The sequence below is a fragment of the Benincasa hispida genome, chromosome 1 (assembly GCF_027475165.1).
Source record: "Benincasa hispida cultivar pf3 chromosome 1, pf3_genome.v1.1, whole genome shotgun sequence".
NCBI lineage: Eukaryota > Viridiplantae > Streptophyta > Magnoliopsida > Cucurbitales > Cucurbitaceae > Benincasa > Benincasa hispida.
The window spans coordinates 31,424,464-31,449,858 of record NC_143478.1 but is presented as its reverse complement, the minus strand read 5'-3'; positions in this window follow the sequence as shown (position 1 = coordinate 31,449,858).

Below are 25,395 nucleotides of genomic sequence, written 5' to 3'. Positions count from 1 at the left end.
GGGATTCCAAAAGGGGTTTGTTACCCTTCAGGCATGGATTCATTTTGTCTAAGGATCAATGTCCTCAGACACCTGAAGTGGTTGAGGAGATGAGATGGATTCTCTATGCTTCGACTATTTGAAGCTTAATGTATGCAATGTTGTGTACTAGACCCGACATTTGCTATGCAGTAGGTATTGTCAGTCGTTAGAAGTCCAATCTAGGATTTGATTACTAGACTGCGATTAAGACGATCCTCATGTATCTTTGGAGAACGAGGGACTACATGCTCGTGTTGGAGAGAATTTGATCCTTACAGGATACACAAACTCTGACTTTCAGACTGATAGAGATTCTCGTAAATCGACATCGGGGTCAGTGTTCACTTTGAATAGAGGGGCTATAGTATGGCGAAGCATCAAGAAAGGATGCATTGGACACTCTACTATGGAAGCCAAATACATAGCCGCTTGTGAAGTAGCTAAAGAGGTTGTTTGGCTGAGGAAATTTCTTACAGATTTGGAAGTTGTTCCAAATATGGATTTGTCGATCACTATTTCGATAATAGCGAGGTTGTGAAAAATTCAAAGGAACCTCAGAGTCATCGTGGAGGCAAGCATATAGAATGGAAATATCACTTAATCAGGGAGATTGTGCATCGCGGTGATGTGATAGTCATGAAGATCTTTTCAGAGCACAACGTTGCTGATCCATTTATAAAGGCTCTCACGGCTAAAGTGTTTGAGGGTCACCTAGAAAATCTAGGTCTACGGGACATGCGACATCTTGTCTAGGGCAAGTGGGAGATGATATTGGGTATAGGGTATGCCCTAGTTCATTGTATATTGTACTTGTAGTTTTCATGTATGGTACATTAGTCTCCAGAGGCATTAGGACAAGTGGGAGACTGTTGGGATTGGTGTTCTAATTCTCTCAGAGTTTTGTAGTTTGTAAACTGTACACATTGTTATGAATAAAATAAGAGTTATTTTATTTGGCATTTACTCATATCCAATAAAAAAAAGCTCCATGGTTATTGTATGTAAACTTAAGCATGTATATAAGATATAAAAGGATCATGCCTCAAGTGATAACCTAAATAGGTCTATACTATAAGGATTAAGGAGGGATGCCTGATCCTGGTGACACTATTGATACGACCTACTTTGTACAGGTTTGCAAGTGTTGTGAACTACTACAGATGGTAGATCCTGACCATTCATGAGACATGCGAGCATTCGTGTCCTATACAAAGATTTTGTATAAGACCAGACTATAAGACTACTAGTCTCTTTATATAACGCCATTGATACTTGAGACTTACATCTCACCTAAATGACCATAGGTGACATGACCTCAATTCTGAGTGTTTTAGGAACTCCTGCCTTTGAGAGCGGTCCTTTGATTAGTATGGGTGAGAGTGGCCAGATTGCCAACTCAACATGCCTACCTTTGTGAGGATTTGTCTGATTTAGGAGTTGGGAACTAGTTACACAGTATGGAATTCACTCATTCCCCAAAGAAGGAGTAAGTAGATAGATTGCTCCCTTAAGGGCTGATTGCGGGTCTTGAACATAGTGGCCACAGCTTCTCTTCGAAAGAGAGGACTCAGTCATTATAGGACTATGACTTATGTTCATTAAAAGAATCAGTGGTACTTAAGAAACTAGCCGTAACTACAGGGGCATAACGGTTATTGGCACAGTTGTACTTACGAGCGATCTGTGAAGGGTTATCGCACTATTGATTGGTTGATATGGACACATAATATATCTGTAGTAAGGAAAGTACAGCTATCGGTCTTTAGTGAAGTGCCTGGCAGTTAACGGATGGTGGATCTCGTGACTAAAGAGTTTAGTCAGATATTCACGTACCATTGGAGCTTGAAGCTACAGGTCTATAAGGTCCCCTTGGTAGCTCAATGGATTCAAGTTGAGAATTAGTTCTTGGGGTTGATTTTAAATGTTCAAATTGACAAGAGAAAATTCGATTATATATGATATGATCGGTATGATGTACGAGATACATCAAATGGGGGATTAATATAAATGAGATTTACATTAAGTACCATGAAATAGAAAAAGAACTATAGTTTATATGTTTCATGAGATGAAATTTGAAAACTATAGATTATAAATATAATATGGTAAGTTGGTTATTATATGTATTTATAATAATATTAATTATTGGATAATTATCTCTTTTAATCTAATAACCACTTGAGTGGGAGGTTATTAGTGGTTTCATGGTAATCGTGAGATAAAAGAAAAAATATTTTTCTAATTTTAGTAGAATTTTTGTGAGAGTTGCTATTATCAGAAAATCACTCACGGTTTGAGTCAAGTGAATAGGATTCACTAAACGAGAGTGAAGAGAGACTATACGATCGTGGAGTGACACTACATGATAATTCACACAGTTGGTCATAGCTAGACGATTACGGAGCATTTGCTATACGATCACGGAGCATTTGCTATACGATCACGGAGCATTTGCTAAACGATTGGGCATTCGTCTATACGATAGACTTTTGTCATCTTTCACTTGCTCAATCGTTTACACGATTGTTACTCTTCCAGTCTTTTCCTTTAACCAAGTCCACACAAAGCCCACACTTTTAGATTCTCACACCAAGAATACCAAGGTAGCTATTGTGGTGGTGTCTTACTCAACTCGACTGAAGTCGAGGTATTTGGAGGACATTCAGTGTGTTCATGATCTTGGAGATCGTTGTGTTCTTGGTTGCTGTTGATCGTGCAGTGTTGTGGTTTCCATGTTCGAGCGTTCGTGTGTTGCAGTCAGGGAGATTGAACGAATGTTCGTGATCGAGGGTGTTTGAAAATGAATCTTGAAAGGTATGATGTTCTATCTCTTGATCTTATTGTAAAGCATGTTGTAATTTTGTATTATGCATGACTGGTTAGTTTCCGTTTCTTGATTGTAATTGTGTATGTTCAAATACAAATTGAATTTTGAACGATCATTCCGCTGCTCATGGAAATCCTCATGTTTGATTTCCTTCAGTAACTATTCATCCACTTACGAGCAATTGGTGAAGGGTCATCGCACTGTTGATTGGTTATATCCAATGAACACAGAAATTTATCTATAGTGCGAAGAATGTAGCTGTCGGTCTTTACTGGAATGGCCGACAGTTAATGGATGTTGGGTAATTTAATTAAAGAGTTTAATTATTTATCTGAGTATCGTTGGAGCTTCCATCTATAGATTCATAAGACCCCCACTGTAGCTCAATAGGGATTTAATCTTTGGATTAATTTGAAGTGTTCAAATTAATTGAATGGATTAATTATATATGATATAATTAATTATAATGTATTTGATACATTATGAGAGAAATTTGAATATGATTCAAATACTAATTATATGAATGAGATCCATGTAATTAAATATAAATATGATTTAAATTGAGAGGAATAAAATATTTGGATATGATCCAAATATTTGATATAACATATAGTGTATATAATAAAATAGTTATTATATTCTTTTTATTAATTTATTTGAAATTAATAAAAGGGAAGGAGTTATAACTCCCTTCTATTATTCTCTCAATAATCAACTTGTGATAAAAGAAGTTGAAAGATCATCCTCTTCCATGGATTCACAACACCGAGAAGTTTTATCTAAAAGAGAAAGGTTCTCTGAAGAAAACTTCCCTCTCATCCTTTCCATCTTCTTCCTTCTTCCTAGGACTTAAGCAAAGCACACAACTCTTGCTTGAGTCGGTTGAATCCCAAAAGAAAATACAGAGGTTTCTCGCTTGATAGTGTCCGTGTGTGAAGAAGGAGATTTGCGATGAAGGAGTTCTGTTCATGACTCATACAAGGGATTACTTGAAGAAAGGTTCTTCAAAGGTAAGGTTTCTTGAAACCTTTTTTTTTTGTAAAAGCATGCTGTAATTTAACTTTGAATGCATATCTAATTGTATGTTGACAATAAATTATGTTTTCAATAATTAATGAAATTTGGACAATCTGCGTCCACTCAAAGATCTCCTCATCTCAAGATTCCTTCAGTGTGTTATTTGCAAGGTACATGAGTGCACATATTGCACTGAGATATCGTACTTTAAGACCAAGTAGTTTTTCATTCTTTTCTTCAGGTCGAAATATATCCTTTTTCACATCCAATGATCGAACAACCATTAGAATGTTCAATGAGTGTGTTTTGTCCATGTAAAACTTTTTCAAAATCTTTTCTATATAAGTTGATTGATGAATAAATATCTCATCTGTTAAATGCTCAATTTGTTGGCCAAGATAAAATTTTGTTTTTTTGAGATCTTTCATCTCAAATTATTTCTTTAGATATTCTATTGCCTTTGAGAGCTCTTCGAGAGTCCCAATTATATTCAAGTCATCAACATATACAACGATAAAAGAAAATTTTGACTATGATTTCTTTATAATAACACATGTTCAAATAGGGTTATTTTTATATCCTTCTTTCAGTAAATATTTATTGAGGTTGATGCCCTAAATCTCGTGGGTCTTGTAGTTTATAATTGTAATGTACAAATATTTTATTTATTTAATAAAATATGAGATGTTTTATTCGACATTTTGTAGCATTAACCTACAAACCAATAAACTAACATCCAAGGTTATTATTTGTAGCTTAAACATGTATGTAGAGACATAGAGGTGGATAATGTTTAAGTGATAATCTAAATGGTCTATAGTAGATGGATAAGGTTGGGTATCTTATCCTGGAGACACTACGAATACAATCTGCTTCATAGATATTACAATTATTGTAAAGTGCTACAAATGATCTGATCCTGATCATTCATGTGAAGACATGTGAACGGAGTATACTATACAGAGGGGTTTGTATAAGATCAAACCATGAAATAATTATTCTCATTACATAACATCGTTCATAATAGAGACTTACATTTCACTAGGATGACCATAGATGACATGACCTGAATCTTGAGTGAGCTGTGAATTCCTACCCATGAAGACAGTTCTTCTATTTGTATGGGTGAAAGTGGCCAGATCGCCAACTTAATAAGCCTACCATTTTGGAGATGCCTCTGATTGGGGAGCTGGGAATACAGCTACACAAGACGGAATTCACTCATTCCCTGACGTCTGGATAAATAGGTAAATTATTCCCTTAAGGACTGATTCCGGGGCTTGAACAATGTGGCTTCATACTTGCTCTTGACCCGAAAAAGGTTTGGTCATAGTTGGACTATGACTTATTTTTCATTAAAGGAACCAATGGTACTTAAGGAGTTAGATGTAACTATAGGGGCAAAATGGTAATTTTGTGAAGGGTACTTACGAGTAATTATGAAGGGTCATCATACTGTTGACTTATTATATCCAATAGACACAAAAGTATATCTACAGTACGAAGAGTGCAAATGTTGGTCTTTGGTGCGTTGACCGACAGGTAATGGATGTTGAATAATTTAATTAAAGGAGTTTAATTAATTAATTAAATTATGCAAGTACCATTGAAGTTTCAATCTACAGGTCCATAAGGTCCCCTCTATAGCTCAACAAGGATTATTGAGAATTAATTTTGGATTAATTTGAATTGTTCAAATTAATTAAGGGAATTAATTATATGTGATATGATTAAATTAATTATATATGTGATATAAGTAATATACTGTATTTGATACATTATAATATGAAGTGTATTTGAGAGGAAATAAATATTTGAATATGATTCAAATATTAATTATATGGATTGATTCATATAATTAAATTTATTATAAATGTGATTTATATTAAATACCACAAATGATTGAGAGAATTAAAAACTATAGGTTATATTGTATTTGATACAATATAAAAACTATCGGTTATGTGTTATATTTAATATAACATATAGTTATATACATAAAATCAGTTAGTTATTATATATATATATAATTATTATTTAAATTTATTATATTTTATTTTTATTTTAAATTTAAAAATTAAAGGGAAGGAGTTACAACTCCCTCCCCTTAATTCTCTCAATCAGATGTGAAGAAGAAGATGAAAAAATCTCAGAGCACACCCACTCTTGACCCCTAAGAAATTCTCTACACAAAAGAGAATACAGAAAGTTTTGATTGGTAGTGTCCTTACGAATTGTTCGTGATCGGTTCGAGAGTTTCGTGAAGAATGGTTCTTCAAGGATACGTGTTTCTTCCAACCCTTTCTTTCTCTCTCTCTCTCTCTCTTTTTAAAGATGCATGCTATAATTTTTCTTGTTAATGCATACTTTTATTATGTAATTTTTATATTCTGTGAAAATTGAAAATTGGGTCGATCCCTGTTTCCGCTACGAAACTTCACAGTTCCTTCAATATTCCCTTAGACGATTATACCACGTTTGTCCAGATTATTTTAATCCATATAAGGATCTATGTAATTTGATAGAATATAATGCTCTAGCATTTGAATTATATGATTATGGTATCTTTAATCCTTCAAGGATTTTCATATAAATATCATTATTTAGAGATCCATATAAATATTTGTGACTACATCCATTAGATGTATGTCTAGCTTTTCATACACATCAGGCTAATTAGATATCTCAATATTATTGCATCCACCATGGGAGAATCTCCTCATAATCAATACCAGGTTTTTGCGAGAAACCTTAAGCAACAAGTTTCGCTTTATATCTCATGACCTCATTCTTTTCATTTCTTTTCCTATAAAGACCCGTTTGTATCCCACAAGCTTACATCTTCTGTCGTTTGGACTACTGGTCCGAAAAATTACTTTTTTAGAGTAAGTATAGTTCTACCTCAATTGCTTCTTTCTATTTAGGAAAATGTTTACGATTTTGACATTGTTTGACAGATTTTGGCTCAAAATTCTCAATTTCATAAATATTATCATAAGCAACATTATAAGCAAAAATGTTGTCAATAACTATATTAGTTCGATTCCTTCTCTTTCCTGTCATGACATAATTTATCGAAATCTCATTATTATCCTCAATTGTTTCATCTTCTTTTATAACATTATGAAGAGTCAAATTTTGGATATCTTCTAGAATATCTGTATTCTCAACCAAGTTATTGACTAGTTTTCTTTTTCGAGGATTTTTATCTTTGGAACCCACTGGTCTACCACACTTCAAGCATGTTGTTGACTCATTAGTTATGATAGCTTTTTGTATTTGTTGGGATTGATGTCCTAATTCTCCTAGAGTCACGTAATTTGTAATTATACACATTGTTTTGAATAAAATAACAGTTATTTTATCTGGCATTTACTCATATCCAATAAATAAAGTTCTATGGTTATTGTATGTAAACTTAAGCATGCATATGAGATATACAAGTGGATCATACCTTAAGTGATATACAAGTGGATCATGCCTTAAGTGATAACCTAAATAGGTCTGTAATATAAGGATTAAGGAGGGATTCCTGATCCTGGTGACACTACGGATAGGCCCGCTTTGTAGAGGTTTACAAGTATTGTGAACTACTATAGATGGTAGATTTTGACCATTCATGTGGAGACATGCGAGTGGGGGTGTCCTATACAAAGAGATTGTATAAGACCTGGACTACGAGATGACTAGACTTTATATATAACACCGTTGATACTAGAGACTTACATCTCACCTAAACGACCATAGGTTACACGACCTTAATCCTGAGTGTTTTGGAAACTCCTGCCTTTGAGGGCAGTTCTTTGATTAGTATGGGTGAGAGTGGCCAGATTGCCAACTCAACATGCCTACCTTTTTGGGGACTTGTCTGATTTGGGAGTTGGGAACTTAGTTACATAAGATGAAATTCACTCCTTCCCCGAAGAAGGGGTAAGTAAATAGATTGCTCCCTTAAGGGCTGATTCCGGGCTTGAACATAGTGGCCACAACTTCTCTTTAGAAGAGAGGACTCAGACACAGTAGGACTATGATTTATGTTCATTAGAGGGATCGGTGATACTGAAGGAGTTACATGTAACTACAAGGTCATAACGGTTATTGGCTCAGCTGTATGATGCGTTAGTTTTGTTGAATGAAAATATGGATGATATGCGTTGATGGATTGCGTTGTGCACTCAAGTTTCCCAAGCAGAATTCAAGTATAAATTTCTCTGAGTTTCCTGGTAAGTCCAGGGTCAAATACAGGGACTTGTGAAAATAGTTGTGTTGATAATGGTTATGAAAACCTTGTGGTAACCAAGTAAATAAATCAAGTCTGGATGTGTTGTTGCGTTGATGAAAAAGGAGTAAATAAAGGCGGCGGATTTGAGAAAGAGAGTTTCGTTGGTAGATGCAATGAGTATGCGATGAACGGGTTGCGAAGATCTTTAGTTAGCATTACTGGGAATGTGTCAAACTTTGCGATCATGTTACAACCGTGCACATCAAGTCATTTCCCAATGTAAATGTGATGCTCCTAAGTCTAGGACGCATGAGTTGAATGCAAAATATCCATAGAGCTTATCCTTAAGTCTCTACTCTTATCCTATGCGTTGATGCAAAATGTATGAAAGCAAGGTGACCGCATACAATCATATCTTAATTCTAAGATGCATGCGATGCGTTAATAACAAATAGTGCTCATTCCTAAGCGCTTATCTCTCGTTTATGTGTTCTAATCTGGTTCTTCCAAACCTAGATTCTGACCTAACCTTCCCAAGTCTAGATCTTGTCCTTAGACTACCCTCCTGAGTATCTTTAATAGACGAATGAAGTATACATAAACAAAATAATCACAAAGAATGAAGATTCCCAAGTTGTGCTAGCTAAATGCTTCTCAACCCATTCAACTGATTTAACTACTCATGCGTGAGTTACAGAGAGTGAACAGATATAAAGGAAGATGTTCCATTGTTATAACTGAATTGAGTACAAAATGATAATGGAAAATAAAGATAGAGAGCCTGGTAGCAATTCCTTGCTGACCGAGGCTTTTTACACTAAATCTCTATTCTGATTTACAAATATTCCCGCTTTCGCAGGCGTCGACTCTTTGTTTTGGAGCTTCCGGTCCCAAGCTTGTCGGAACAATCTATCGGCACACCTTCCTCCTCGCGTCCGCCTTAAAATGAAAGAAGACTATGGACAGAAACACGAATTTGTAAAAATGATGAAGTAATCGACTGCTTAACCCCTTCTTTGAAGACTGCACTTGGTATTTATAGGGCATCAAAGGTGAAAGGCGGCCTCTTTCTCCCGATTGTACAGATGGGACAGCTTTAATTCCTGTCTGATGCGTCGGATAATTGTCACCGATAAAGCTAGATGTACTTTGTGACCGTTATCAGCTGTCAACTTAATTTGGATCCGACTGTTGTCAGCTTTCTGTCTCATCGATCTTAATCGTCCTTTCACTCGGATGCGCCCACCGTGTTGCGCTGACCAATTTGTGGTGATTCTTCTTGGGCGAATGTTTGCGAGCACGATCAACGCAAAGTCTTATGGTGAAGTTGCGCTTAGCTGTTGTATTCCTATGATCGAAATCTTTGCATTGTGTTAACGCATTTTCTGTACAAAAATGTAAAGATCAACTGTTTTAATGCATTAGACACATGCAACCGCAATATATAAAATTTATGCATAATGGACGCAATTTAACATATTTCATCAACGCAATCCAACATTGTTTAAGAACTTAGTACCATGATATCGTGCATTTCTGCCCGTTATCACACCCCCAAATTTAAACAATGCTTGTCTTCTAGCATCAGCTAAATATTCCTTTAGCAAGTTAACCGCAAAGTTTTCTTTCCCTAGTTTTCTTTCCTTAGTTTTCTCAAGGATACTTTGTTCAAATCCTATATGCCAGAATTTCCTTAAGTCTTATCCAAGTCTCTTCCTAAAATATTTCTACGACTTAGAAATTGCAAGCTTAACTTTCAAAAGGACTTTACTAAATTCTGGAACATCGCATGATTTATTTCAAAAAGAAAATTTTCTACTGGGGTGTCAAATGATTTATCCTTGCACAAAAATTTTCTTCATTGCTATTATTATTATTATTATTATTCTGACCTTGCGCTAATCAGAGTGCCTTGCCTTCGTTTTGGCTTGACCCCAACTACGAGTAAGTGCACTTCACAACTTAACTCTTATCAACATGGGTTCTCCATTGCGTTGACAGTGGAATTGTTATTTTCAAATATATATATATATATATATATATATATCTTATAGCAAGGTCGAAAATAAATACCATAAATACTTCACCCCCAAATTTAAAATACGCCATTGTCCTCATTGCCAAAAGAAATTAAAATAAGTCATGCGATGGTCATAGAATGCATTATAAAGAGAGTTTGAAAGAAAGCTAGCAAACTCCTAACTTCTAGAAATATTTTATAAGATGACTATCTTAAGATTTAAGTTGTCTCTAGTATAAACGAAAGAGATAGAAGCATATTTTTCATCATTGAAATTATATTTGGTAAAGAAACAACATGCAATAAACTACTAAATTTATCTACTCGGAAAATGATTGCGGTAATCAGGGAGGATGCGGTGATAAATCTTTGAAAAATAAAATGCAATGTGATAACGCACAATTTGAAATAAAGATAAGGAAGAGTACACCCCTTAAATTTTGCGTTGTCGCCCGCAGTGAGTATTGATGCATCCATCCTTGCGGCAATCTTTGCTTCTGTGGATTGCAGTGATGGAATCAGAATATTTGCTTCTTCTTGTAGTAGCTCCGCAATCCTGTGCCTTAATCCTTATAAACGGACAAAGAGGGTGTCAAATGATTTCAAAACAAAACAACAAGTTTTTTTTTTAAGAGGGAAAAATAAGTAAAATACAGATAGTAGTAATGTGACGAAGAGTTAAATGTTCAAGAGTTGAGTAAGGGATATTCTGGGTTTTTCAACTTTACGGAGGCTGTTTCTGGCTGAAAATCTCCTCCGCAATATACTTTGATCCATTGTCCATTAACTTTAAATTTTCAACTGCCATCCGGTGATTAGTTCCACTGCACCAAGTGGAAATACTTCTTTGATGATGAAGGGACCAAACCAGCGTGATTTTAATTTTCCTAGGAAGAGCCACAATCTTGAATTGAAGAGTAAGACCTTCTACCCGATTTGGAGGTTTCTAGAGCATATGCGTTTATCATGCCAGTGTTGGGTGCACCTTTATAAATCTTCACATTCTCATATGCGTTGATCCTCCATTCTTCTAGCTCGACCAGCTGCAGTATTCGTGCTTCTCCTACTTTCTTTAAATCGAAATTCAGTTTCTTGACCGCCCACAATGCTTTGTACTCCAACTCCAAAGGTAGATGACACGCCTTGCCAAATACCATCGCATAGGAAGACATACTTATTGGTGTTTTAAATGCGGTCCGGTATGCCCTCAACGCATCATCAAGCTTCATTGCCCAATCCTTCCACGAAGGTTTTACTACCTTCTCAAGTATCAATTTAATTTCACGATTGAACACTTCAGCCTGGCCATTTGTTTATGAGTGGTATGTGGTGGTCACGTTGTGGAGAATATTGTACTTACGCAGTAGCTTCTTTATATTGTGGTTGACAAAGTGTGACCCTTCATCACTTATGATGGCACAGAGAGTGCCAAAACGTGTGAAAATATTTTTCTTGAGGAACTGGGAGACTACCGCTGCATCACTTGCGGCGCATGCAATTGCCTCTACCCACTTGAAAACGTAATCGATGGCCAATAAGATATAATGCTTGCCATGCGAAGGAAGGAATGGTCCCATGAAACCAATCCCCCAGATGTCAAATAATTCCAGCTCCAAGATAGTGTTCATTGGCATTGCGTTCTTCCATGAAATGCTACCGGTGCGTTGACACTGATCACATTTCGTTGCGTAGTCAGCAACATCCTTGAATAATGAAGGCCAAAAGAATCCACTTGCAAAACTTTCGCTGTAGTACGTTGTTCTCCAAAGTGCCCTCCATATGGCGAATCGTGGCACTGTGACAATATCCGTTGTTAAGTAGCATTTGGTATGCATAATCGAATGATTTGGTCTGCACCTCTTTTATATAGATTTGGCTCATCCCAATAATAATGCTTGCATTCATGCTTGAACTTTTTCTGTTGATGGTATGTGTAATCTTCAGGAAATTGTTCACAAACCAAATAATTAATGATGTCTGCATACCAGGGCAATTCTTCTATGTGGAACAATTGCTTGTCCGGAAACGCAACACTCACTTCAGATTCATTGCAGTCAACCTCGGGATTTTCCAGTCTGAACAAGTGATCCGCGACTTGATTCTCTGTCCCCTTCCGATCAATTATTTCGATATCAAATTCTTAAAGGAGGAGAACCCATCTGATCAACCTCGGCTTTGCGTCCTTCTTTGTCATCAAATATTTGATTGTCGAGTGATCAATGTGAATGAGCACCTTGGTTCCCAATAGATATGCCCGAAATTTTTCCAACGCAAAAATCACAGCCAGGAGTTCTTTTTCAGTGGTGGTATAATTGACTTGAGCAGGGTTCAGAGTTTTACGCGCATATGCGATGGGGTGCAAAATGGTTTTCTTCTTTTGCACTAATACGGCTCCCATTGCATACCCACTTGCGCGCACTTGATTTCGAACGGCAGTGTCCAATCCGGCGCAACCAAGACGGGTGCGGTAATCAACGTATCTTTTAAAACTCGGAATGCATTGAGGCAATTGTTGTTAAATTCAAACCTTCTGTTCGCCTCTAACAACGCACTCAATGGTCGTGCTATTTTAGAAAAGTCCTTGACGAATCGTCTATAAAATCCAACGTGCCCCAAGAAGCTCCGCACAGCCTTCATGCTGGTTAGAGGTGGAAGCTTTTCAATTGCATCGATCTTTGCTTTGTCTACCTCTAACTTTTCTCGGGAGACCTTGTGTCCCAACACTATACCTTCTTTCACCATAAAGTGACATTTTCTCCAAATTGGCCAAGCAGAATTCATAAGTGTTCCCATAAACGGAGAAGTCATCCATAAATATTTCCACTGAGTCCTCGAGATAATCTGAAAAGATTGCCATCATGCACCTTTGGAACATGCTTGGCATATTGTAATGGCCAAGCGGCATGCGATGAAAAGCAAATGTCCCATATGGGCAAGTGAATGTGGCCTTGTCTTGGTTTTCAAGAGCTATCATGATTTGATTGTACCCGGCAGATCCATCCAAAAAGTAATAAAAGTCATTCCCTTCTAGTTTGTCTAGCATTTGATCAATGAATTGCAGAGGGAAGTGATTTTTCTTTGTGGCCGCATTGAATTTGCGGTAGTCCATACATATACACCATCCAGTGATGGTTCTTTGCGGTATTAATTCGTTGTTCTCATTGGGGACTACTGTCATGCCACCCCTCTTCGGCACATATTGCATGGGGCTGCCCCACGTCCTATCTGCAATCAGATAGATAATGCCCACATCCAGCCACTTGATAATCTCTTTTTTGACGACCTCCTTCATTGCAGGGTTAAGTCTGCGTTGATTTTTAATAGTTGCTTTGTGGTCGTCCTCAAGATGAATGTGGTGCATGTAGTACGCGGGGCTAATTCCTTTGATGTCAGCGAGCATCCAACAAATTGCTCGCACATGTTTCTTGAGAATGCTCATCAACGCATTCTCTTGATATGCGTTGAGCGCAGAGGAAATAATCACTAGCAGCTTCTCATTCTGCCCTAAAAATGCGTACTTCAAATGTGTTGGTAGGATTTGTAGTTCAAGGGTTGGTGGTTCCACGAGAAAAGGTTGCGTTATTTTTCTTTCTTCTTTTGGCTTTTCTTCATGCGTTACGACCGATCCTTTTTCTTTGTTTGTTTTTGCTACGATCGCATTGCAAGCAGCTACGGATGCGTTGGCATCCTCTTCTTCACACTCTTCATCAGACTTTTCTTCTTCGATCAAATTCAGGTCATCATCAGAATCTTGCAGGTCTTCCTCATCAAGAAATTTCATGGCACGAATTATATTAAACTTAAGCTTCTGTCTATTTATGCTCAAAGTGATTTCTCCCCTGTGCACATCAATTTGAGCACGACCCATTGATAGGAAGGGTCGACCTAAAATGATGAGCACATCTTTGTCGACCTCATAGTCTAGGATGATGAAGTCAGTTGGCAAAATAAATTTATCAATCGTGATCAGCACACCCTTCACCTTACCTTCTGGATGAACCAGAGATCTATCTGCCAATTGGAGAGTAACGGATGTGGGTACAAGTTGCCCCACATTTAATTTTCAAAAGATTGACAGCGGCATCAAATTTATGTTGGCTCTCAAGTCACACAGAGCTTGCCCAATATAGAGTCCTCCTATGGAGCAAGGAATAGTGAAGCTCCCAAGGTCGCTCATCTTTGGTGGGATAATAGATTTGGAACTTTGCGTTAATGCCACCGTGGAAAATTTTCCAGCGCCTCTTTTCTTAGTTACCATGTCCTTCATAAACTTGGCATAGGTAGGCTTTTCCTCAATCGCTTCACTGAAAAGAATGTTAACATGTAATTGCTTCAACATAGATAAGAAGCGTTGGTACTGTACCTCTTTGTTTTTCTTCTTTCTTAACCTCTGAGGGAAAGGTGGTAACTGGACTTTCACGGTTCCTATTTCATTTGACTTTGAGGTCGATGCAACCTTAGGTTCCTCTGCTTCATTTTCTTTTTCTTTTTCTTCTTCTTGCGTTACTGCAATCTCAAGCTCAGTTGCGATGGAAGTTGTTCTACTCTGATCCTTCCTTTCTCCCTCAACAGTCTTTCCACTGCGCAATGTCACAACCTGACATTGCTCCTTACCTTATCCCTTTGGGTTGCGTGGAAGCTCGGTTGAACTTGGCAATGCCCCTTGCGGCCTACTTTTCAGCTCACTCGCAATCTGGCCCATTTGCAATTCCAGGTTGCAGATGGACGTAGCCTGACTCTGAAGCACTGCCTCATTTTTTCTCTATATATTGCTTCAATAGGCTCTCTAGAGAAGAAGATTGTGTTGGTTTTTGTGAGCTACTTGATTGATTGCTCTATTGACCATTGTTGCGTTGAAAGAATCTTGCTGGCCTTGTTTTTGCGCCACCGATTGAAAATTTTGTTGTTGATTCTTCTAGGAAAAATTGGGGTGGTTTCTCCACCCTGGGGTTGTAAGTGTTTGAAAAGGGATTATTCTTTATAAAATATACAGACTGTGGATTTTGCGGACAATCTTCCATCACGTGCCCATCACTGCAAGTCGCACACCTTGCGGTGTTTTGACTTATTGCGTTGATTTGCCCACCTTGCGATGTTGGGCTGCTAATCGCAATTCCTTGAATCAAATTCATTATTGTGGTCATTTGGTTTTGTAACGAAACAATGGCACCGTTATTTGCATCAAAATATTTTGAGTCTCAATCTCTGGTCACTCTCCCTCTAGTCTTCATGGTTCTTGGAGATGCGGTCCAGAATATTTTTTGCCTCCTCGTAAGTTTTGTCAAGCAAACCACTAGCTGTCAACTTAATTTGGATCCTACTGCCGTCAGCTTTTTGTCCCATCGATCTTAATCGTCCTTTCACTCGGATGCGCCCACCGTGTTGCGTTGACCAATTTGTGGTGATTCTTTTTGGGTGAATGTTTACGAGCACGATCAACATAAAGTCTTGCGATGAAGTTGCACTCGGCCATTTTATTCCTATGATCGCAATCTTTGCATTACGTTAACGCATTTTCTGCACAAAAATGTAAAGATCAATTGTTCTAATAAGTTGGACACATGCGACCGCAATATTATAGAATTTATGCTTAATGGACATAATTTAACATATTTCATCAACGCAATCCAACATTGTTTAAGAACTTAGTACCATGATAACGTGCATTTCTATCTATTATCACTATACTTACGAGCGATCTATGAAGGGTTATCGCATTGTTGATTGGTTGATATGGACACATAACATATCTGTAGCAAGGAGAGTTTAGCTGTCGGTCTTTAGTAGAGTGCCTGACAGTTAACGGATGATGGATCCCATGACTAAAGGGTTTAGTCAGTTATTCACGTACCGTTGGAACTTCGAGCTACAGGTCCTAAGGTCCCCTTGGTAGCTCAATGGATTCAAGTTGAGAATCAGTTCTTAGTGTTGATTTGATATGTTGAAATTGACAAGAGGTAATTTGATTATATATGTTATGATCGATGTGATGTATGAGATACATCAAATGGAGGATTAATGTGAATGAGATTTATATTAAGTACCATGGAATAGAAAAAGAACTATGGTTTATATGATTCATGAGATGAAATATTAAAACTACAGGTTATAAATATACTTTGGGAATGTCTTAGAACTCGTAGTTCGTGTAAAACATTCTATTGATCAATAATAATGACTTTTTGATTTTGCATCTTATTATGGAAATCCAATAAACGTATATTTGGCTATAGTCTGAATACTGTAACTTTATGTAGTGACATAAATAGGATCAAGTTGATTGTATATAACCTAAATGGTCTAATAAGTATATAGATGAAATTGGGTATCTCATCCTCGTAACACTATTGGATGCGGCTCACTCTGTAGTTGTTACAAGAAGTTGTAAAGTGCTACAAAAGAAGTGATCCACAAATCATTCATGTTGAGACATGTGAGTGGGGGCATCCTATCCAATGAGTTTGCACATAGACTGGACCACGAAAATAGTCACTTTTCTTTATAACGACCGTTTACTGTTAAAAATGACTATTTCATTTATCATATAACCTAGGTTAACACGATCTTAATTCTAAGCTAGCTATGAATTCCTGTTTGTTGGGGATTATTCTTTGATCTGCAAACGGTGAGAGTAGTCCAACAACACTGCTCAATAAGTTTACCATTTTGAGGATAAGACCAGATGAATAGCTTGAGACTTAACCTTGCAGGATGGAATTCACTCCTACCCTATTTAGGGTTAGCAGATAGGTTGTTCTCTTAATTACTGATTCTAGATCTTGAAAATTCGAGGCTCTGCCTTCTCATGATAGAGAAAGGATTTGGTTCATAGAAATTATGAATCATAATTGTTCATTAGAGGGTCAGTAGGAACTTAAGGAACAAGAGGTATTCACAAGGATAAAACGATAATTTTGACCTAGCTGTGATTACGAACAACCCGTGAAGGATCGACTGACTGATTATGATTATTTCGTGGACATAATATATCTATAGTGAGGGGAGTTCAACTATGGGCTATAGTGGAGTATCACATTAGTTAACGAATGGGGGTTAGATCGGACTAATGAGTTAAGCCGATTAATCTCGAATCGTTGGAGCCCATGATCTGTAGGTCCACGAAGTCCCCCTACTAGCTCGTAAATTGTTAAGCTTTATAGTAGCTTGAGAAATTAATTTGAAACGTTCAAATTAAACGGAATAGGAGAATATATATTTAAATATGATTTAAATATATGAAGATGATTATTATGCAAAAATTAATTTAATATTTGATATTAAAATAATTAATATTTTTAATTAATTTATGAAATTAATTTTAGAAAATTATTTTTCAGTTTTATAAATCAAAATGGTTTGTGAAATCAAATTTTGATTTTAAAAGAAAATTGAAAAATCGGTTTGCATGCATTAAGATGGAAACTGTTAATTTTCCAATATCATCTTCTTCATGCTCACACAAAGCCCATTTCCTTCTCTTCATTAATACTCCAAGCATGAGCTGCAAGCCATGCAGTTCTCTTCTTTACATGTTCATCTACAATAAATAAAGAAGATTGGAATGATTTGAAGGCATGTGAGAAGAAAGTGTTCTTCGTAGGAGCTATTGTGAGTGTCTCTCTGTTCTTCATCGTTTCAAGCTGTTCTTGAGTCCCACAACTCGGTCTAAAGCTCCAAGAGGATGTGGGAAAGATCTTAAGGTGGTTCACGGTGATCTTTCGTGAAGACTGCTGATGATTGATCAAGTTCTTGAAGAGTTCTTCAAAGATATGATCTTAAAACCCTCTTTTTAGAAAAACATGCTTTAATTTCTACCAAAATTAGTAAATTTGAATGCTTAAGGATCCTTGATACTTCCGCTGCATGTTATCTAACTCTAAAAATTGGTATCAGAGCCAGGTTTTAAGCATTCAATTCGGTTTAATTTTGGTGTGGCGGGTGTTTTTCATGAGATTTATTAAACTGATGCATTGTTATGGTTTTCTGAGTTTTAGCATTTTAATTCTCTTTAATTTCTCAATTAAATTTATAATTGGCTCTTGTTTGATGAGCTTTTATGTGTTAGGAAGAATCTGTAATTTATTTGGAGTCATTAGAGTTGAAATTACGATGTAATTGAAGAAACAAGTGAAGGAGGTTGAGCTGCTGTTCCAATTTTTCAGCTTCTACTCAAATTCGTTGTTGAGGTTTAGTTGCTAAGCAATCGTTTAGTTTTAGACATGACACGATATGAAGAAAAGCTAGGTGATTACATAGCAATGGGCGCTGGTCATTGTGATGTTGAACGTTAAACAATTGTGTACCCACGGGAGCTAAGTGATGCGTTCAAATGTTATACGATAGCACTACGCGATTATTTAGTTTTGGTGTGGGAACTAAACGATACGTTGGACTTGCTAAACGATGGCACTACACGATCATTTAGCTATGACGCACGCTAAGCGATGCGATGAAGTGCTACACGATAGCGTTGAGCGATCATTTAGATGCGGTGTTAAGCGATCGTGTAGACGAAGTGCTAAGCGACGCGATGATGTTTTATGCGATAGAGCTAAGCGATCATTTAGTTGCGGCAGATACTAAAGAATGACATGAAAGCAATAGGCGATGGTGTTAAGCGATCGTGTAGTTCTATATGATAGAGTTAAGGGATAGCTAGGCGATGGTACTAAGCGATCGTGTAGGTTCTATACGATAGAGCTAAACGATCGTTTAGCTTCGGCAGACACTAAGGGATCGTATACCTCTTCTTAACATAAGACGACCTCTTCTTAACATAAGACGATTGCCTTCAGCGCTACATGATCGGCCTTAGTAAGACTTTGAGGTTGGACCGAAAGAGCCGGTTCGACCAGTTTTTCTCAAGGTCTAATCTGGTTCAGCCTCAAAGTGTTTTAGCTGGTCCGGTTCAGCCTTGTTGGTCTGGTCTAGACTCATCCAATCTGGTTCAAGATGTTTGGGTTCGATTTAGAGCGGTTCGAGCGATTCAAAACGATTTGAAGTTGTTTGTAATAGTTAGGCATCTATTTGCTTGTTTATGCCAAAACAAAAACCATATCAGTTAATATTTAATTGTCCATGCATGAGATGTATGTAATAATTAAATACTTCATGTATATGCATACAATATGCCATGTAGATCTAAAACTCCACCGTAGGAAGTATGCTACATGCATTGAAAGTATGTTATAACAGTTATAATATATAGTATGCATGTTAGACTATGTTTAATATAATGGTTATATTAAATACATTTGTTGAATATTGTGGATGTCAAGCATGTCTAAATTTTGTAAGTTGTTATAAAATTGGTTAGATGTTTAAAATCCATAACAAAGAATAGATGCATGCTCACTTAGGTTAACAACTAGTTTTAAATGTTAAAGTAGATTGTTACATTATAAAATATAGTTACAAACTCATATCAGTTCATAAACCTATCTAAGGTTGGGGCTACTTAAGTTGACGGTTTACAGAACATTCTTACCTAAGAATTATGGCAGAACTATTGAAAGTTGTTAACTGATTTTTATGAGCTTGCGTGAGCGATGTGAGGTAATAAAATGGTTTATCACCTAGACATTATAGGTTAAATCTAATTATAAGAGTTATACTTGGGTAAACAATTTAGACTTAGGTTGTATGAAATTAGCCGTCATACCTAAGTAAATTACCCAACATTTAGAACACTTCAATGGGAGATTAACAATATATCTGATATATAGTTATTAGCTCTCATGTCCTCAAGAGCTCACACCGTGAGATCCATGCTCGGCTTCGTGTCGATTTTACCTCGACTGCTCTATTCACAAAGTGTTTACATGGGTCAATAACAAGGTGAATGAGGGAGGTAGTTCATAGTAAGTGGGTGAAGGAAATGTGTCAACATTGTCCTACGGTCTCCTCCATTAATTTGAACCGTGAAATTCCTACGTTGTGCATGCTGTCATTTTTAGCCGGCACTAGTTAGTCGTTAAATCCCCTCAGAAGGTTGTAACATAGGATTCGGAATAACCCAAGCTTCAGTAAAATGAATAGGGTCTTATAGTTCCATCTTAGATATTGGCTTCTATTTTGGAGGCATATTCATACCGTCCTATAAGATCTGAAAATGGTGGGTCACACTTACAAGAATTACTAATTGTTATAAAGATCTTGACCAAAAACGATAACCAAAAGAACTATTGGAATATGAGTTATTCTGGAAATAGTATTTGGTCAAGAACTGTCTTGCTTCTATGAAGGAATTCTTGACTGCCCCACAGTAGCATTTGTTCTAAATCACATAAGTATCGTTGTAAATAAATAAAGATTTATTGGGTACTTTATTAAAGTTTTGCTAAAAATGGATTTAGATGCATTTTTAATAGAGTTTGTTTAAAATGTTTCAGCAATTTCGAACTCAATCATACAATAGCTTGCATCTGATAAATTTAACGGAGAGGGTTATTCGAACTGGAAGTCAAACATCAGTACGATATTAGTTGTAGACGATCTGAGGTTTTTGTTGATGGAGTGTCCTCCAATTCCCAGTTCAACGGCCACCCGAAATGTTTGGGACATCTATGATAGGTGGGTGAGGGCGAACGAGAAAGCTCGAGCCTATATCTTGGCAAGTATATCTTATGTACTCAACAAAAAGCATGAAGTCATGCCCACAGCCTATAAGATTATGGGATCATTACAGGAGATGTTCGGGCAACTGTCATCTTCTTTTAGACATGAAGCCATCAAATATGTTTATGTAACACGCATGAAAGATGGAACCAACGTAAGAGAACACGTTCTCGATATGATGGTTCATTTAAATATTGCAGAGGCTCATGGGGCAATGATAGACGAGACAAGTCAAGTGAGCATGATACTGGAATCTCTTCCTAAGAGTTTTCTACTATTCAGGAAAAACGTTGTCATGAAAAAAATCACTTATGACTTAACGACATTGTTGAATGAGTTGCAAACTTATCAATCCATAATGAAACTGAAGGAAAAGGAAATAAATGTTATTTCAAAACCGAAAAAGTTTTATAAAGGGTCAACGTCAGGTACGAAACCCATTGATGATAAGAAAGCTAGTCCTTCTTCTTCTAAGGATAAAACCATACAAATGAAGAAGAAAGGAAAAGGGAAAAAGAAAGCCACTGCAAAAAAAAAAAAAAAAAAAAAAAAAAAAAAAAAAAAAAAAAAAAAAAAAAAAAAAAAAAAAAAAAAAAAAAAAAAACTCCTAAGGGAAAATGTTTCCATTGTGGAGAAGTTGGGCATTGGAAATGAAACTGTCCAAAATATCTAGCTGATAAGAAAGCAGAAAAGGCTAAACAAGGTAAATATGATTTATTGGTTGTTGAAACATGTCTAGTGGAAAATTTTCACCTTACCTGGATATTGGATTCTAGCGCCGCTAATCATGTTTGTACTTTTCTACAGGAAACTAGTTCTTGGAGAAGACTTTCTGAATTTGAGATGACTTTAAAGGTGGGAACAAGTGAAGTCATTTCAGCTGAAGCAGTGGGCGATGGAAAGTTGTTTTTTGGAGATTATTTTATCTTGCTTAAGAATGTGTTCTATGCACCAAAAATGAAAAGAAATCTAATCTCCATTTCCTGTCTGTTAGAAAATATGTACAGTGCATCTTTTGAATGTAATGAAGTGTTTGTTTATTCAAGAGGTGTACATATCTGTTCTGCAAGACTTGATAGCAACTGATACATATTAAAACCAACTGAAGCCAAAGCCATTTTAAATATAGAGATGTTTAAAACGGCTGAGACTCATAATAAAAAGCAAAAAATTTCTCCTAACGCCTATCTTTGGCACTTTAGGTTTGGTCATATTAATCTCAACAAGATTGAGAGATTGGTAAAAAAAGGTCACCTAAATCAGTTGGAAGACAGTTCCCTACCTCCATGTGAATCATGTCTTGAGGGAAAAATGACGAAAAGATCGTTTTCTGGTAGAGGTCTTCATACCAAAGAACCTATTGAACTTATACATTCAGACCTATGTGGTTCGATGAATGTTAAAGCTTGAGGAGGATATCAGGAGAAGGATATCAATACTTCATCAGTTTTATTGACGATTACTCTCGATATGGCTATATTTACTTAATCAGTCCTAAGTCTGAAACTCTTGAAAAGTTCAAAAATTTTAAGGCTGAGACTATAAATCAGTTAAGTAAAAGAATTAAAATACTTCGATCTGATCGAGGTGATGAGTATATAGATTTTCAATACCAGAACTATGTAGTAGATCATGGAATTCGATCCCAACTCACAACACGTAGAACATCACAACAAAATGGTATTGCAGAAAGGAGAAATTGAATCTTGTTAGACATGGTTCGATCTATGATGAGTTATGCTCAATTACCTTAATCTTTTTAGGGGTATGCATTATAGACTACAGTTTATATTTTGAACGTTATTCCGTCCGAAAGTGTTTCAGAAACACCATATGAATCGTGGAAATGACGCAAAGCGAGTTTATGTCATTTTCGTATCTGGGGTTTTCCAGCACACGTGTTGGTACAAAATCCTAAGAAATTGGAAACACGTTCAAAATTATGCCTATTTGTAGGATACCCCATAGAAACAAAAGGAGGATACTTTTATGATCCCCAAGAAGATAAAGTGTTTGTATCGACAAATGCAACGTTCTTGGAAGAGGATCATATTAAAAATCATCTACCTTGCAGTAAACTAATATTGCAAGAACTGTCTAAAGATACTACAGAAAGATCAACAAGAGTTATTGATCAAGCTGGTCCATCAACAACGGTTTTTGTCCTGTCACGTCCATCCCAAGAATTGGGGATGCCTCGTTGTAGTGGGAGAGTTATTCAACAACCTGAATGATACATGGGTTTAACAGAAACTCAAAACATCATACAAGATGATGGTTTAGAGGATCCATTAACCTTTAAGAAGGCAATGGAAGATGTCGACAGAGAATAATGGATAAAAGTCATAGACGATGAAATGGAGTCTATGCACTTCAACTCTGTCTGGGAACTTGTAGATCAACCACATGGTGTTACACCTATAGGTTTTAAATGGATCTACAAGAGAAAACGAGATCAAACTGGTAAGGTACAGACCTATAAAGACAGGTTTTCTAAATGGCTATCTTAATGAAAGTATTTTTATGTCTCAACCAAAAGGGTTCATGGAAAAAGGACAGGAACAGAAGGTCTGTAAGCTTAATCGATCCATTTATGGATTGAAACAAGCGTCCAGATCCTGGAATATAAGATTTGACATTGCAATCAAATCTTGTGGCTTTGAATAGAACGTTGACGAACCTTATGTATATAAGAAGATAGTCAACAAAACCATAGCATTCTTAGTTTTATATGTTGATGATATCTTGCTCATTGGGAATGAGACAAGTTTTCTTGCTGACATAAAGAGATGGTTAACAACATAGTTCCAAATGAAAGATTTGGGTGATGCTCAATATGTTCTAGGAATACAAATCTTTCAAAATCGAAAGAATAGAATATTGGCACTATCTCAGGCATCTTATATTAATAAGATGTTATCAAGGTATAATATTCAAAATTCCAAGAAAGGTTTATTACCTTTTAGGCATGGAATTCATTTGTCAAAGGAACAATGTCCTAAGAAACCTCAAGAAGTTGAGGAAATGAACAGAATTTCATATGCATCTGCAGTTGGGAGTTTGATGTACATTATGTTGTGTACACGTCCTGCCATATGTTTTGCAGGTAGAATCGTCAACAAGTTCCAATCCAATCTAGGACACGGTCATTGGACCGCTGTAAAAAATATCCTCAAGTATCTAAGGATAACGAGGGACTATATGCTTATGTATGGACCTAAGGATTTGATCCTTACAGGATACATTGATTCTGATTTTCAGACTAACGTAGATTCCAGGAAATCTATCTCAGGATCCGTTTTCACTCTTAACAGAGGAGCTATAGTTTGGAGAAGCATCAAGCAAAGTTGTATAGCTGACTCCACCATGGAAGCGGAATGCATAGTTGTATGCAAAGCTACTAAACAAGTAATATGGCTACACAAATTCTTGGCTGATTTGGAAGTTGTTCCAAATATGCACCTACCTATCACACTGTATTGTGTTAATAGTGGTGGAGTTGCCAACTCAAAGGAACCCAGGACTCACAAACGTGGAAAACACATTGAAAGAAAGTACCATCTCATCTGGGAGATGGTAAACAGTGGAGATGTGATAGTCATAAAGATAGCCTGTGAAGACAACCATGCTAATCCATTCATAAAGACCCTTTCGGCTAAAGTAATGGAGGGCCACGTAGATGGACTAGGACTCTGAGTAGTGTAACCTAGGTCAAGTGGGAGAATGTCTATGGTATTAGAGATGCCCTAGTTTATTGTATTATTCCCATTATGTTTCTCAACATTATATTGTATATATTTGTTCTCACTAGAGTTTTAGTCCAAATGAGAGATTGTTGGGAATGTCCTAGAACTCGCAGTTCGTGTTAAACATTCTATTTATCAATAATAATGACTTGTTGATTTTGCATCTTATTAAGGAAATCCAATAAATGCATACTTGGCTATAGTCTGAATACTGTAACTTTATGTAGTGACATAAATAGGATCAAGTTGACTATATATAGCCTAAATGTTCTAATAAGTCTATGGATGAAATTGGGTATCTCATCCTCGTAACACTATTGGATGTGGCTCACTCTGTAGTTGTTACAAAAAGTTGTAAAGTGCTACAAAAGAAGTGATCCACAAATCGTTCATGTTGAGACATGTGAGTGATGCAATGAGTTTGCATATAGACTAGACCACGAAAATAGTCACTTTTCTTTATAACGACCGTTTATTGTTAAAAATGACTATTTCATTTATCATACAAACTAGGTTAACTCGATCTTAATTTTGAGCTAGCTATGAACTCCCGTTTGTTCAGGATTATCCTTTGATCTACAAATGGTGAGAGTAGTCCAATAGCATTGCTCAATAAGCTTACCATTTTGGGGATAAGACCGGATGAATAGCTGGGGACTTAGCCTTACAAGATGGAATTCACTCCTACCCTATTTAGGGTTAGCATATAGGTTGTTCTCTTAATTACTGATTCTAGATCTTGAAAATTCGAGGCCCTGCCTTTTCATGATAGAGAAAGGATTTGGTTCATAGAAATTATGAATCATAATTGTTCATTAGAGGGTCATTAGGAACTTAAGGAACAAGATGTATTCACAAGGATAAAACGATAATTTTGACCTAGTTGTGATTACGAACAACCCGTGAAGGATCGACTGACTGATTA